Below are 13018 nucleotides of genomic sequence, written 5' to 3' on the forward strand. Positions count from 1 at the left end.
CTTTTCGAAGTGATAATATCAGAAAATCAAAGTGAATTTTTTTTTCCTGAAAATCAGTTTTTATGAATGTAAGTTAAAGCTTGATTAAGAAGAATGGGTAACAGTCATTAACTTTTGAGGAGTGTTATTCAGGCACAGTTGGTGCCGTGGTGCCGTGACTGTAGCATTAATACATTGAACTAGTACTTCAGTATGTGGATTCAAACACAGCTGAGAGGTTTGAAGGACACCTGCTGGAATCAACAAACCACTTCCTTATTACAGCTTTGCCATTGTCTGTGTTGCTTGGGCAAGTTAATTTCTTTTTAACTCATTCTCCCACTTGGGCAGTTGTGATGATTAAATGAGATAATGTGTTTCAAACACATAGCATGGTACCTGGTGATGGTAGCTCTCACTAACATTAGTTCCTAAGTGATGTAAGGAAAGGGACTGTCTTTGTTATGCTTAAAACTATATCCTCATTGGCCAGCACAGTTCCTGTATTCTACTTTCACTCTGTAAAACTGAATTAATGAAATTGCTTACAAGTTTCATAGAACTGTGTAAGAAACAGTCTGTGACAGGGACTTGAGTTTTCTTTGTGGCTTGTTGTATTTCTTTGGACCTAAACTTTTCCCCTGGCTGCTCCCCCAGCCAATCTTTGAGAAAGATTTTTTACGTGTACTGGCCACAGTATATTTTTTAAAACATTAAGAAAGGAAAATAGTTATTCTGTAGTCGGTATATTATAAGAGCATGACATTTTTCAGGGCTTTTCTTTTCTTTACTTTTCTTCAAACATTGCTCTCCAGTATCACCATTGGCCCTGAATCCAGAAAGTTGGGTATTGTAATTTAGGAGTGTGGACTCCAGAGCCAGAAGGTTTAAATCCTACCTTTGCTGTTTTACCTTGGACAATGTGCTTTAACCTCTCTGTGTTTACTTCCCATCTCTAAATTGAGAATAATGGTAATACCTCTTTCATATCTGTGTGTGTGTGTGTGTGTGTGTGTGTGTGTGTGTGTGTGTGTGTGTTAGCTGTGCTGAACATTAAATAAGTTGTAAAGAGCCTACCCTGCAATAAGTTCCACATACACTTTAGCTGTTAACACACATTCATCCAGGTCTATAAAGTCAGCTTCAGGTCTCTCTACTATTTATACATCAGTCATTTAATTAACATACTGAGAATGCCAAGCACTGTACTAGGCATTGGATATACAAAGCCAGGCAAGATGTGGTCCCTGTTGTCTAGCAGTTTATAACCTTGTAGGGTGAACTCACAAATTAAGGACTATAGAGAGAAATCAGTGTGAAGGGAGCACATAGGAACAATTCTGCATTGCCCACGGGGCTCAGGATGTTGCTTACACTAAATTTAAAAGGAGAGTAGGAGTTAGCTGGATGCGGACAGGACATTTCATCAGTGGAAGCTCAGAACTGTGGGCATTGTTTGGTTGCTGTGTTCATCAAATTGTATAAATAGTTACGTCAAGGGAAGAGTAAATGTGGGGACATGACAGAAGATGGGGCTGGAGAGAGAGACCATGTCTTGAAGGCTTTGAATTTAATCCTGAAAAATGTGAGAAGCCAACGACAAGTGGTTGGGTGGCTGGTGTATGGAGGTCACTGCTCTCTGAAAGTGAGCCTAGAGCTTTCTGCTGGGATGCTTGCCCATCTCCAGGCCCAGGGTCTTCTCCTAACTTGTACACTCTTTCAGCTGTATAAGCCCTCCCATAGTTCCTTGAGACAAGATGCGTTAGTTAGAAAAGGCTTGCAATGTCCAATTTGACGTGGCCAGCGATCATACAGAGCCCTTGGTTCTTTAGAAGAGTTCACAGTTCTCGAAATCTCTCTGCCTGGAAAAGGTCACCTAATTTACATAAACCCAGGTTCATCCAGGACTGGGATTCTCCTGATCTTTTAAACAAAGTGACCCACAGATTTTGGCTTTGGTTCAGAGTAACAGAGAAGCTAGCAGCACTGACTCTATTTGAAGCATCTCATCATGACTGAAAATGCATCATAACCTTATTTTCTTCTAACAACCCACTTCTTCCAGATCCAGCAGACACTTTGTTCAGGCATTTTCAAGGTATGTGTCTTATTCCTCAGCATACTGGCAATTGGCACTTATTGGGGGAAATGGGTGGAGAATAGAGAGGACAGATGAACCCTTTGGGCACATGGTGACGTGCATTGGTTACTTCATCTTATTCTAAGTGAAAAGTAAACATGCTTTATGTGTGTGGGTTTTTTAAAAAATTATTTGGGGCTCTTCTCACTTATTTTAAACAGGCAGTAGGGTCAGTGGTTAAGGCCTCAGAGTCTAAAGCCTGAGTCCTGACATTACTATATTGTAGTTGTGTGCCCTTGGGAAAGTTACTCAACTTCTCTTTGTTTGCCCCTCTAGAAAGTTGGATACTGTCTGTAGCTACCTCATAATGTTGGTGTGAGGACTGAATGAAACATCTGTATGAACCCCAGCACCTGGCACAGGATAACTATTTTAGAATTGTTCATTGTTGTAGTTACCATTACTATTCCAACTTTCCCTACACTTTCACTTTTACCTCATGAACTGTTATTCTGTTATCGATTTATCTTACGCCTATAGCATATTCAGGGATATGTGAAAATTTATTAACTCAAAACACCATCCTTTTTAAAAATTATTATTTATTTATTTATTTGTGTCTGTGTTGGGTCTTCATTGCTGCCTGCGGGCTTTCTCTAGTTGCAGTGAGCGGGGGCTACTCTTTGTTGTGGTGCACGAGCTTCTCATTGCGGTGGCTTCTCTTGTTGCGGATCATGGGCTCTGGGTACACAGGCTTCAGTAGTTGTGGCTCGCGGGCTCTAGAGCACAGGCTCAGTAGTTGTGGCTCATGGACTTAGTTGCTCTGCGGCATGTGGGGTCTTCCCAGACCAGGGCTCGAGCCGGTGTACCCTGCATTGGCAGGCGGATTCTTAACCACTGCTCCACCGGGGAAGCCCCACCATCCATTTATGACCTCACGGTTCTGTTAGGTCACAAGAACTGGGTTCTCTGCTTCTGGTCTTACAAGGTTGATATCAAAATATCAGCCAGGTTGACTCCTTATGCTGGAGGTTGTAAGGAACAATCCTCTTTTGAGTTTATTTAGTCCCTTGCATTTGTAGAGCTGAGGTCCCCATTTCCTTGTTGGCTAGAAGCTACCAACATTTCTCCTCACATTGTCCCTTACATTTTCAAACCATCAGTGGTTCATCAAGTCCTTCTCATGCTTCAAATCTCCCTAACTTCTTCTTATAATACCAACTAGAGAAAAACTCTGCTTTAAAGGGCTCATGCGGGACTTCCCTGGCGGTCCAGAGGTTGAGACTCTGCGCTTCCACTGGAGGGGACATGGGTTTGATCCCTGATCTGGGAACTAGGATCCTGTATGCTGCGTGGCATGGCCAAAAAACATTTTTTTTTAATTAAAAAAAAAAATTGAAGGGCTCATGCGATTAGATTATCTTAGCCAGCCCCCTCCAGTTCCCCCTGACAGTGCCTGAAATCCTCCCTTTGATTTACTCAAAGTCAACTGAAACATCTTTTTGCCGTACCACAGGAGTATACATTATATGCACAGATTTCATCCACACTCAGAGGAGACTGTATTATACAAGAGCAAAAGTTATTGGGGGTCATTCTGAGATTTCTGCCTACCATACTAATTGAAATGGAATTAAGTAAACTTAACTAGAATACATTCATTCCATATTCATTCATTCTTTCAGTAGCATGTACTGAGCATCTACTATGTACCAAGCTAGGTGCTAGATTTGAATGTCTTAATTCTGGCAATTCATATTTTAGAAAAAATTTTAAAGAGTAGGATTATCTGGAAATATGTATTCCTGTTCTCCCAACTTATTTTTCCATTCCCCATTTTGCTGTCTGGAACTGTAATATATATGGTCCTATGTGAGCATAACTGAGTAATTCTACAACTAAGTTTACTAGTAGAAAAACCAAATGAATGAAAAAAATGATACCATTTAGAATACTTTGACTGTTTACCTAAGAGAGCTTTTGAATCACGAAGAGGGCTGATGGGCTGGTGAGGAAGTAATAGTTATTGATATTGCCTAGATGTGAAGTGCTGGGTGGGTGCATTTTACATATATTATTTCACTGAAACTAACCAACATGACTGTTCCTGTATCAGAAGTGGGAAGCTGAGGCAAAGATATACAAATGCATAACACTGCAAACGTTTGAATATGTCCTCTATTATCTTCTGAGTTTCTTCTAAACAGATGTGTGTCTTCCATCTATTAAGCTTTATAAAAATGTGTTTATTTTATAACAATTATCTTTTTCTATGTCAAATTTTATTTATCCGTGTATGTGCCCCTTATATGTAATTTCTCTGGAAGCAGGAACTATATCTTATTCATCCACGTATTTCCCTAGTTATTGTTAGAGTGTGTGCTCAGTAAATACTGGTTGAATTTGAGTAGTGCAAAGTACTGTAATGGGATCATCATTGCTTAGCATGAGTCTGTCCTGGTCTTGTTCCATCCCACTTGGCCAATTTTGCATGAGCATCGATGAGAGAATAGATCCCATGTGTTTAAAGCATTATTGAAAACAGCAGTAAAAGCTAGTGATTGGCAAATCAAATTGCAGTTGGGGTTTGGCAAAAACAATTTTGTTGAGGGGTGGGAAGGAGTGGTCCTATGATATCCAAAAGCATTTTCTAGGGATTTTTATCTCCTCACTGGTTTTATATTTGTGTATTTTAAGGGAAATTTAATTCACATGTTTCTGGATCATTTACACTTAACACACCAAAGCAATGATTTGTAAAACCCATTTGGTGTCTAGGAACTCTTTTTAAAGTTCCTTTTGAACTGGAAATCATGTCTGAAAAAATGGGCAGTCTTAATATCTATTAGGTTGGCTGAATAGTGGGAAATGCTTTGGGTTCTCACCCCAACTCTGTAGTTAACCATTTGCCTTGATAATTGACCTTTCTGAGTCTTAGTTTCCTCAACCTTAAAACGAAAGGATTGGAGTATTTAATCTTAAAATTCATTTCTAGGTCTTAAGTTCTATGGTTGAACTCTTTTATTCAAAAATATAAAAACTGAATACCTGCTATGTGCCAGGTTCTGTTCAACATACAGCATTTATATATATATTGAGGTGGCTTTTTATGATTAGATACTTATTTCAAATCTGTGAGGTAGAATAAATCCGTAGTTGTATTTACAGGTGAGAAAACTGAGGTTCATGTATTTGAAGTATAAGATTTATATATAAAACTGTGGCACATAGTAGGCATTTAGTAAATAAACTGTAGATTTGTAGATAGATGGATCATGGATGGAGAGACAGATGGAAGGGTGGATGGTCAAAATGCCAGTCAACCTTTCTTGCCATTTTATTCTCAGGAATTCCTGAGGATAAATATTTTTAAATTTCATTTTTCCAAAATACTGGCATTGAAGTATTCTCTTGTCTCAGATTCTGTTTAGGATACAAACCAACTATTCATTTGTTTTCAAAAGGTGCTGAGAATATAAAGTTACTTCCTGGAGCATCACTGACTGGAACAGTAAAAGGATTTTTACTGTACTTGAAAGTGCCTTCTTTAAAACATATGCAATATTTATAGGCCTGCTTGGAATAAGCCAACTGAAAGATTTAATGATAATAATCTCCTTAGTTCTTCTAAAATTGATTTCCAGTTTCAATGAATTTTAAAAGAGTCCTAGGGCATCAAATAAATAAAGATCTTAATGTGAAATGAATCTTCAAAATATGTTCATAAATTTACATTTTAAACATGACCAGAAAATATATATACCTTTCCCATTATTAAGGTGATGCTTTAATGAAAAATTTTCATTTGCATGAAATAAACCTTTTTTGGCTACAGATGAAAGGATTTTATGGTAGCGACAATGGTTTTGTGAGTTAAATGATCCCAACATCATGAGGAACGAATCACAAGTGCCTACCATATGAATTACAGCATCATAATTCTTAAAAAGGTATTTCTGTGGAGACCATTCTTCCCATCTGCAACAATCAGCTTCTGCTTTGAAGTCCTGCTAGGGAGCCTCACAATACATGAGCCAGCCACATGCTACCCAAACTTCTCTCTCAACTTGAGTTTGACTGCATTTTCCTAAAGAACAACATGGTAACTTAATGACTAAGGGGTTTAGAGAGGAAAATGACTACAATTTTTGTAATTACACTTTACCGTATGTTCATTCTTCAGTTGATCTTTCCTGGACATAACTACGGAAATTTTGCCAGTGGATGTGCAAAATTAAATTGCAAATGAAAACGGGACAAAAGTGTCTGACTCCATTGATCCCTACTATATTGAATTTGCAATGAAGTCTTCACAAATATTTTAGGACCAAATGAAACTAACCTGTTAAAAAATGAGTAAAACTGTTATTGAGGCTTCTTTACCATATCAGAAAGAGTTACAAAAATTACATAAATCAGTAATGTATTAGGTGTCAATATTTCTAAAGAGACTGTCACTGCTGCTGACTCTCCACTACCTCTGCTAAATGGCACCATGGGGTGAGGGATTGCCTCTATCATTCTTGCTTTGTTTACCTGAAGCTTTCCTAGGCGGACATAGGAAATAATAGTGAAGAAGCACTTGTAGTGAATGGGAGACTGATATCAGAAAAGTTAGGAGATTTACAAGTAGAAGTGAAGTGATTTCTAATCAGTCATTTTGTGTCACTATTTCTTTATTAATCAAGTGAATCATGACCCAGGTACCTACCTTTCTTGGGGGTTGGCTGCTGATTCTAGAGTGTGATTTTTATAGGATGGCAAAATAGCAATGGTTAACTACACTCTGAGAAGTCCCTCTTCAACCTACAGCAGAAGTCCCTCAGTGTTGACCTCCCTAGAGAGTTCTGATACACTACATGTTTTCAATTTCATAATAAAAACAGACTTTCTAAGAGTATCTCATTTCTCTGAGCTTCTATAAGAATGTTTCAGTTATCCACTACAGGCATTGCTGAACGCACATGAATGAAGTTTATAAAGTTTAGGACCTTCATTCCCATCTTGCCATCATGTGCTTTACTATTTATGTTCTATCTCATACTCTGGTAAAAAAGAAAAGTTAGCAGTAAAAAAAAAGCAAGCCTCTTTTCATCCTATAATAATACGTAATAACACTAGAATCAGTTAAGTGCTTCAAGCATACAGGAGGATATTATTTGCAACCTTATATATAAAGCTGAAAACTAGTAATAATTTAATATCTAAAAACAGAATTAGTTGGTATATTAATACCTTTAAAATGATATTGCAGAGTATATGAAACATGTTTTCCACTATATTTGTATTTGTAAATGTAAATTTAAAAATTACAATATGATCCTGTTTTATTTTAAAAATACACAAAAACTATAAGCACGAAATACCACAAAAGTGGGATTGGCTATTTCTGGTTGGTAGGACTGGATTTATAATTATATAAATTATAATTCTTTTATTAATATTATTTATTAAAAAATATATAATGTATAACAACATATATCATATTTGTTATATATTACATAATTTTATTTGCCTTTTTTTTCTATTTCCATATTTTCCACAATGAACATGTGTTAATTTTTCTTTTGAAAATAGTTGTTTTCAAATGGACATTAAAATAAAGTTAGGGTTGTTTCCTTACACTACCAATATTCTGGAACTATTTGGGAAACATTAGGGAGAAGCATATGAGACATGCCATTTTGAAGGGTGAATCCTTTTGTGTCCTAATGGCTTAGTTATGAAATATATATCTAAAGTCTAATCTTTGAGGCTTCCTCGAGCAACTTTTCGTTTCAAACAATTTCTCCAAACTTAATAAAAATGCTGACACGATATGACTTCTTTAGCAGAAATGAACCCTCATAGAATTTCGGGAAATCACAGTGAAATTGGTCATTTGAAGCACTACCATATTTACTTCTTAGTTAATATTCTTTTCAGAAGCAAGAAAATTAAGTTTGCTTCCAGTGAATCAGAGGATTTCTAGCTGAAGATGCCCTTGCAATTCTCTTCCTCAGTGCTGTCTCAGTCTTGGTAGTTACCAGTTCAGTATGTTCGGTCACCAAAAAACAAAAAAAAAGATTTGTTACAGTGTACCTTCCTTCTTATGCTTATAATAACGCTGATTTAATTAAATTAATGCTTTTTGAAAAAACCAGGTTATATAGAGTATTCTTTAGTGTAGTGGCAGTAGCAGTAGTACAGTAAGTAGTAGTGATAGTATTTTGTTAATGCCTTATTCTACAAGATTTTCTCAGAAGAGCTTAAGGTGCCAACTTTCACTTTGAAAAATATTTCTTAGAGTATTCTGTCACAGTCAATGCACATGGTAGGGACAACTTCTGAGGCTGATTTTCACTGAATATGTATCATTTCCAGTCACTAACCTGATACTGCCCATCTTGCTGCCCCAGGCAACCAGGCTCCTCCCTAAGTACCCCACCCTCTAAAAAAAATTCAGAAACAAAAGGTATATGTGGACCTTAAGAACCCAGTTCCACCCCATTTCATATCTAATTGCTTGAGCTCAACGTGCACCGTGTTATACAGACTTACTTTCTCACTTGATCGCTTCTTTCCCATCAACCCTCACCCTCCAGACACTCGAACCTCCTTGAGAAAAACGTTGCTGGCGCTATGCTCTCTGCTATAATTTTTCAGCTGTACGGGTTCAGTTTGTTGTGACAAGTAGGGTGAACTTCTGTGCTTTTGTGAAGCTGGAAGTAAAAACTATTAAATGAAACTTGTAATTATGCCCATTAAAATTATGTTACAAAACCTCTCAAATAAACACACATACACGCACACATGCACACACCACTGAATCTTCTTTTTCTCATGTCCAGAAAAATAATACCTTGACATTGGTAGCCACACTTAGCTTTTCTAATCCCTCTTATATACGTACAGCAGTAATGGACACAGTAGAACTCAGGTTAGTAGAAGTAAAATGTTGTTCTTAAATTTCTTACTTTGATGGGAAGAAAGAGCTTAGACCTCGTAGAAATTTTATTTCTTTACTTCGCTTGAACGTTTTGTGCAAGGATAACGCAGAGTTCAGCTGCCTCAATCTGTGGCTCCAGAGATCACATGGGTAACATGTGAATGGAAATAAACCCTGTAGGTAAAAGAAAGAGGAATTTGGATAGAGATCAAAGATTAGCTTCATTCCATTCTTTCCTTCCACTTTTTACTATCCCCTCTAAATTTGGTATTTTACGGGACTTTTTTTTAATTCCCAAAGGAAAGAGTGAACTTAAATCAGATTTGAGACTTTATCCCTCCCCCCACCTCCTTTTTTTTAATCCATGTGATTTGATTCACTCAGTAGTAACTTTAGATAATTGAATTCTCAATTGCTAGGAACCTTCAGTATGAAAGATGTGGCATACAGGCTTGATTTATTATTGTCTCTTTTTAAGTTATCACTGTAGCCATGGTTTAGGTTACAGGAAAAGCTGTTCAGAATATTTAACAATATGATTAGTAGAAATATCTGTCTATGAGTATTATGAATATTTCTTGGCTCATTTATCTTCTAGAATAGAATTACTTACTATGTGCTATTAACCCTGACTTAGGCCAAGTACGTTTCTAAGCATTAGAATCAGGACTCTGTATTACACATTTTCTGTAAGCTTACCGTTCTTTTTATAGCAGTCAGGTAAGAAGGTGGAGCTTAATGTGTTCAGCCTCATTCCTAAACGGCCTGTGGAAAAGATTCTTATTGGTATCATCATGAGGTCCATAGAAGTGAAAAACACAATAATGCTTAAAAACAGTTTTCACCTGGGCTTCCCTGGTGGCGCAGTGGTTAAGAGTACGCCTGCCGATGCAGGGGACACGGGTTCGTGCCCTGGTCCGGGAAGTTCCCACATGCCGCGGAGCGGCTGGGCCCGTGAGCCATGGCCGCTGAGCCTGCGTGTCCGGAGCCTGTGCTCCGCAACGGGAGAGGCCACAACAGTGAGAGGCCCAATTACCACAAAAAAAAAAAAAAAAACAGTTTTCACTTAATTTTTAAATCTTTTTTAGAATAGTTTTTGCCAAGTATTTAGAAACATAGGGTAATTATAAAGTGAATATTTTGACTTCCATCAAAATAGTAGCTAAGTGGACAGAATCAACATTGAAGTGCTGCAAGGTAATGGGGAAATGATCTCACCTTGTTCATAGTTAACCTCAAGTGCTAGACCAGAGCTGAAATTCTGGACAGCTCTGGTTTATTGAGTAGATATCTCAATGCATTCCAAGGATTAAGATGATACTATTTCATTGTTCTAAAATGGAAGCAACTTAGTTTGGTTTTAGGGTCTCATTGCTTGACAATTTTATAGACTTGCATTACTTCTACCAACCTTATCCTGAAAATTTACTTTCTTTTCAAGCAGAAACCCACAATACCTAAGAGGAGAACAAGGTCAGGCTTGAGAGCAGCCTAGGTAGGCTTGCAGACCATGCATTTCCACATTCGTGATAATTCTTTCAAGTTTTCATGGATATAGAAGTATTGTAAATATTATAAGTATTATATAAATGAGGGAGAATGAAATAGTCTTGTACTTAGAATGGTTAATACAAGAAGCTAAAAATTGGAATTAATGTAAACACTGAAAAAATGAGTAACAAAACTATAGAGACAAAAAAGATCATTTGTTTGCAGGGATTGGGGGGCGGAGAGGAGGGATGAATAGGTGGAGCACAGGGAATTTTAGGACCTTGAAACTAATCTGTATGATGCTATAATGGTGGATACATGACTTTATGTGTTTGGCAAAGCCCATAGAACTATGCAACACAAAGAGTAAATCCTGGTCATAGACTTTTGTTAACAATAATGTATCAATACTGGTTCATCAACTGTAACAAATGTACCACACTAATGCAAGATATTATTAATAGGGGAAACCACAGCGAGGGGGTAGGGTAGTATATTGGAACTCTCTGTGCTTTCTGCTTAAATTTTTGATAACCCCAAAACTGCTCTTAAACAGTCTATTAATTTTGTTAATGTTTTGGTTTTTTCCCTTCCAGTTTTTTTGAGATATAATTGATATACAAGTATTGTATAAGTTTAAGTGTATAGCATAATAAATTGACATATAAATCATGAAATGATAATCACAGTAAGTTTAGTGAACATGCATCATCCCATATATGTAGATATAAAAGAGATAGAAAAAAATATTTTCCTTGCAATGAGAACTTTTAGGATTTACTCTCTTAGCAATTTTCATATATGACACACAGCAGTGTTAATTAGATTTATCATGCTGTACATTACATCCATAGTACTTATTTATCTTATAACTGGAAGTATGTACCTTTTGACTGCCTTCATGCAATTCCCCCTCCCCCTAAACCCCACCTCTGATAACTGCAAGCCTGATATCTTTTTCTCTATATATCTGTTGAGTGCATTGGGTCTCATGTGTCTTTTTTTTTTTTTTTTGCGGTACGTGGGCCTCTCACTGTTGTGGCCTCTCCCGTTGCGGAGCACAGACTCCGCACGCGCAGGCTCAGCGGCCATGGCTCACGGGCGCAGCCGCTCCGCGGCACGTGGGATCTTCCCGGACCGGGGCACGAGCCCGTGTCCCCTGCATCGGCAGGCGGACTCCCAACCACTGCGCCACCAGGGAAGCCCTCATGTGTCTTTTAAAGCCAAAAGACTATCTTTAGAATTATGTTTGAATTCCTTTTTCTTTTTTGTGTGCGTATCTATTGTAGATTTTTGGTTTGTGGTTACCATGAGGTTTATATATAGCAGTCTAAATATAAATATGATTATTTTAAGCTGCTGATCTCTTAAGTTCAAACACATTTTAACAACCCTGAATTTTAACTCCCCTTCCCATGTTTACTGTTTTTGACATAATATTTTACATCTTTTTGTTTTGTGCATCCCTTAAGTACTTATTGTGGATATAGATGATTTTACTTCTTTGGTCTTTAAACTTTCCTACTAGTTTTATACGTGGCTAATTTACTACCTTTTCTATATATTTGCCTTTACCAATAAAACTTTTCATAATTTTCATATTTCTAGTTATGGCCCTTTCTTTTTCACATAGAGAAGTCCTTTTAACATTTCTTGTAAAGCTAGTTTGGTGGTGCTGAACTCTTTTAGCTTCTCCTTGTCTGTAAAACTTTTGATTTCTGCATCAAATCTGAATGAAAGCCTTGCTGGGTAAAGTATTCTTGTTTGTAGGTTTCTCCCTTTTATTACTCCAGGATCAGCAGGTGTGTCTGACTCAGGCTCCTTTCAAATTACTGTTTCTGCCCTGGGTCCTGGAGAGTGTAAGATTTTGTGTGTGCCTTTAAGAGTGGAGTCTAGGGACTTCCCTGGTGGTGCAGTGGATAAGAATCTGCCTGCCAATGCAGGGGACATGGGTTCGAGCCCTGGTCTGGGAAGATCCCACATGCCGAGGAGCAACTAAGCCCGTGAGCCACAACTACTGAGCACGCGAGCCACAACTACTGAAGCCTGTGTGCCTAGAGCCCGTGCTCCACAACAAGAGAAGCCACCACAATGAGAAGCCCATGCACTGCAACAAAGAGTGGCCCCCGCTCGCCACAACTAGAGAAAGCCCACGTGCAGCAACGAAGACCCAATGCAGCCTAAAATAAATAAATAAATAAATTAATTAATTAATAAAAAAGAGTGGAGTCTATTACCCACAGCCCTCTGGCTCTCCCCAAAGTAATCCCCACTGCCCTTCAGAGCCAAACTTCCTGGGATCTTGGCTTCCCAGTGCAGGACCCCCAGGCTGGAGAGCTCGATGTGGGCCTTGGACCCCTTGCTCCTTGGGGAGAACCTCTGTAATTGTAATTAGCCTCCTGTCTATGGGTGCCCACCTAGGAATATGGGTCTTGACTATACTACATCTTTGCCCTTCCTACCCATCTCATTGTGGTTCCTTCTTTATATCTTTAGTTGTACATCTTTTCTGATATCCTTTTAGTCTTTCTCCTCAATAG

General features: G+C 38.0%; 1 protein-coding gene across 5 annotated transcripts in view; it reads left to right on the forward strand.

The window, feature by feature from the left end:
- The window catches only part of HDAC9 (histone deacetylase 9), an 825073-nt gene that overhangs the window by 729926 nt on the left and 82129 nt on the right, over positions 1-13018 (forward strand). The window lies entirely within an intron of this gene.

The sequence above is a fragment of the Phocoena sinus genome, chromosome 9, assembly GCF_008692025.1.
Source record: "Phocoena sinus isolate mPhoSin1 chromosome 9, mPhoSin1.pri, whole genome shotgun sequence".
In the NCBI taxonomy this organism is placed as follows: Eukaryota; Metazoa; Chordata; class Mammalia; order Artiodactyla; family Phocoenidae; genus Phocoena; species Phocoena sinus.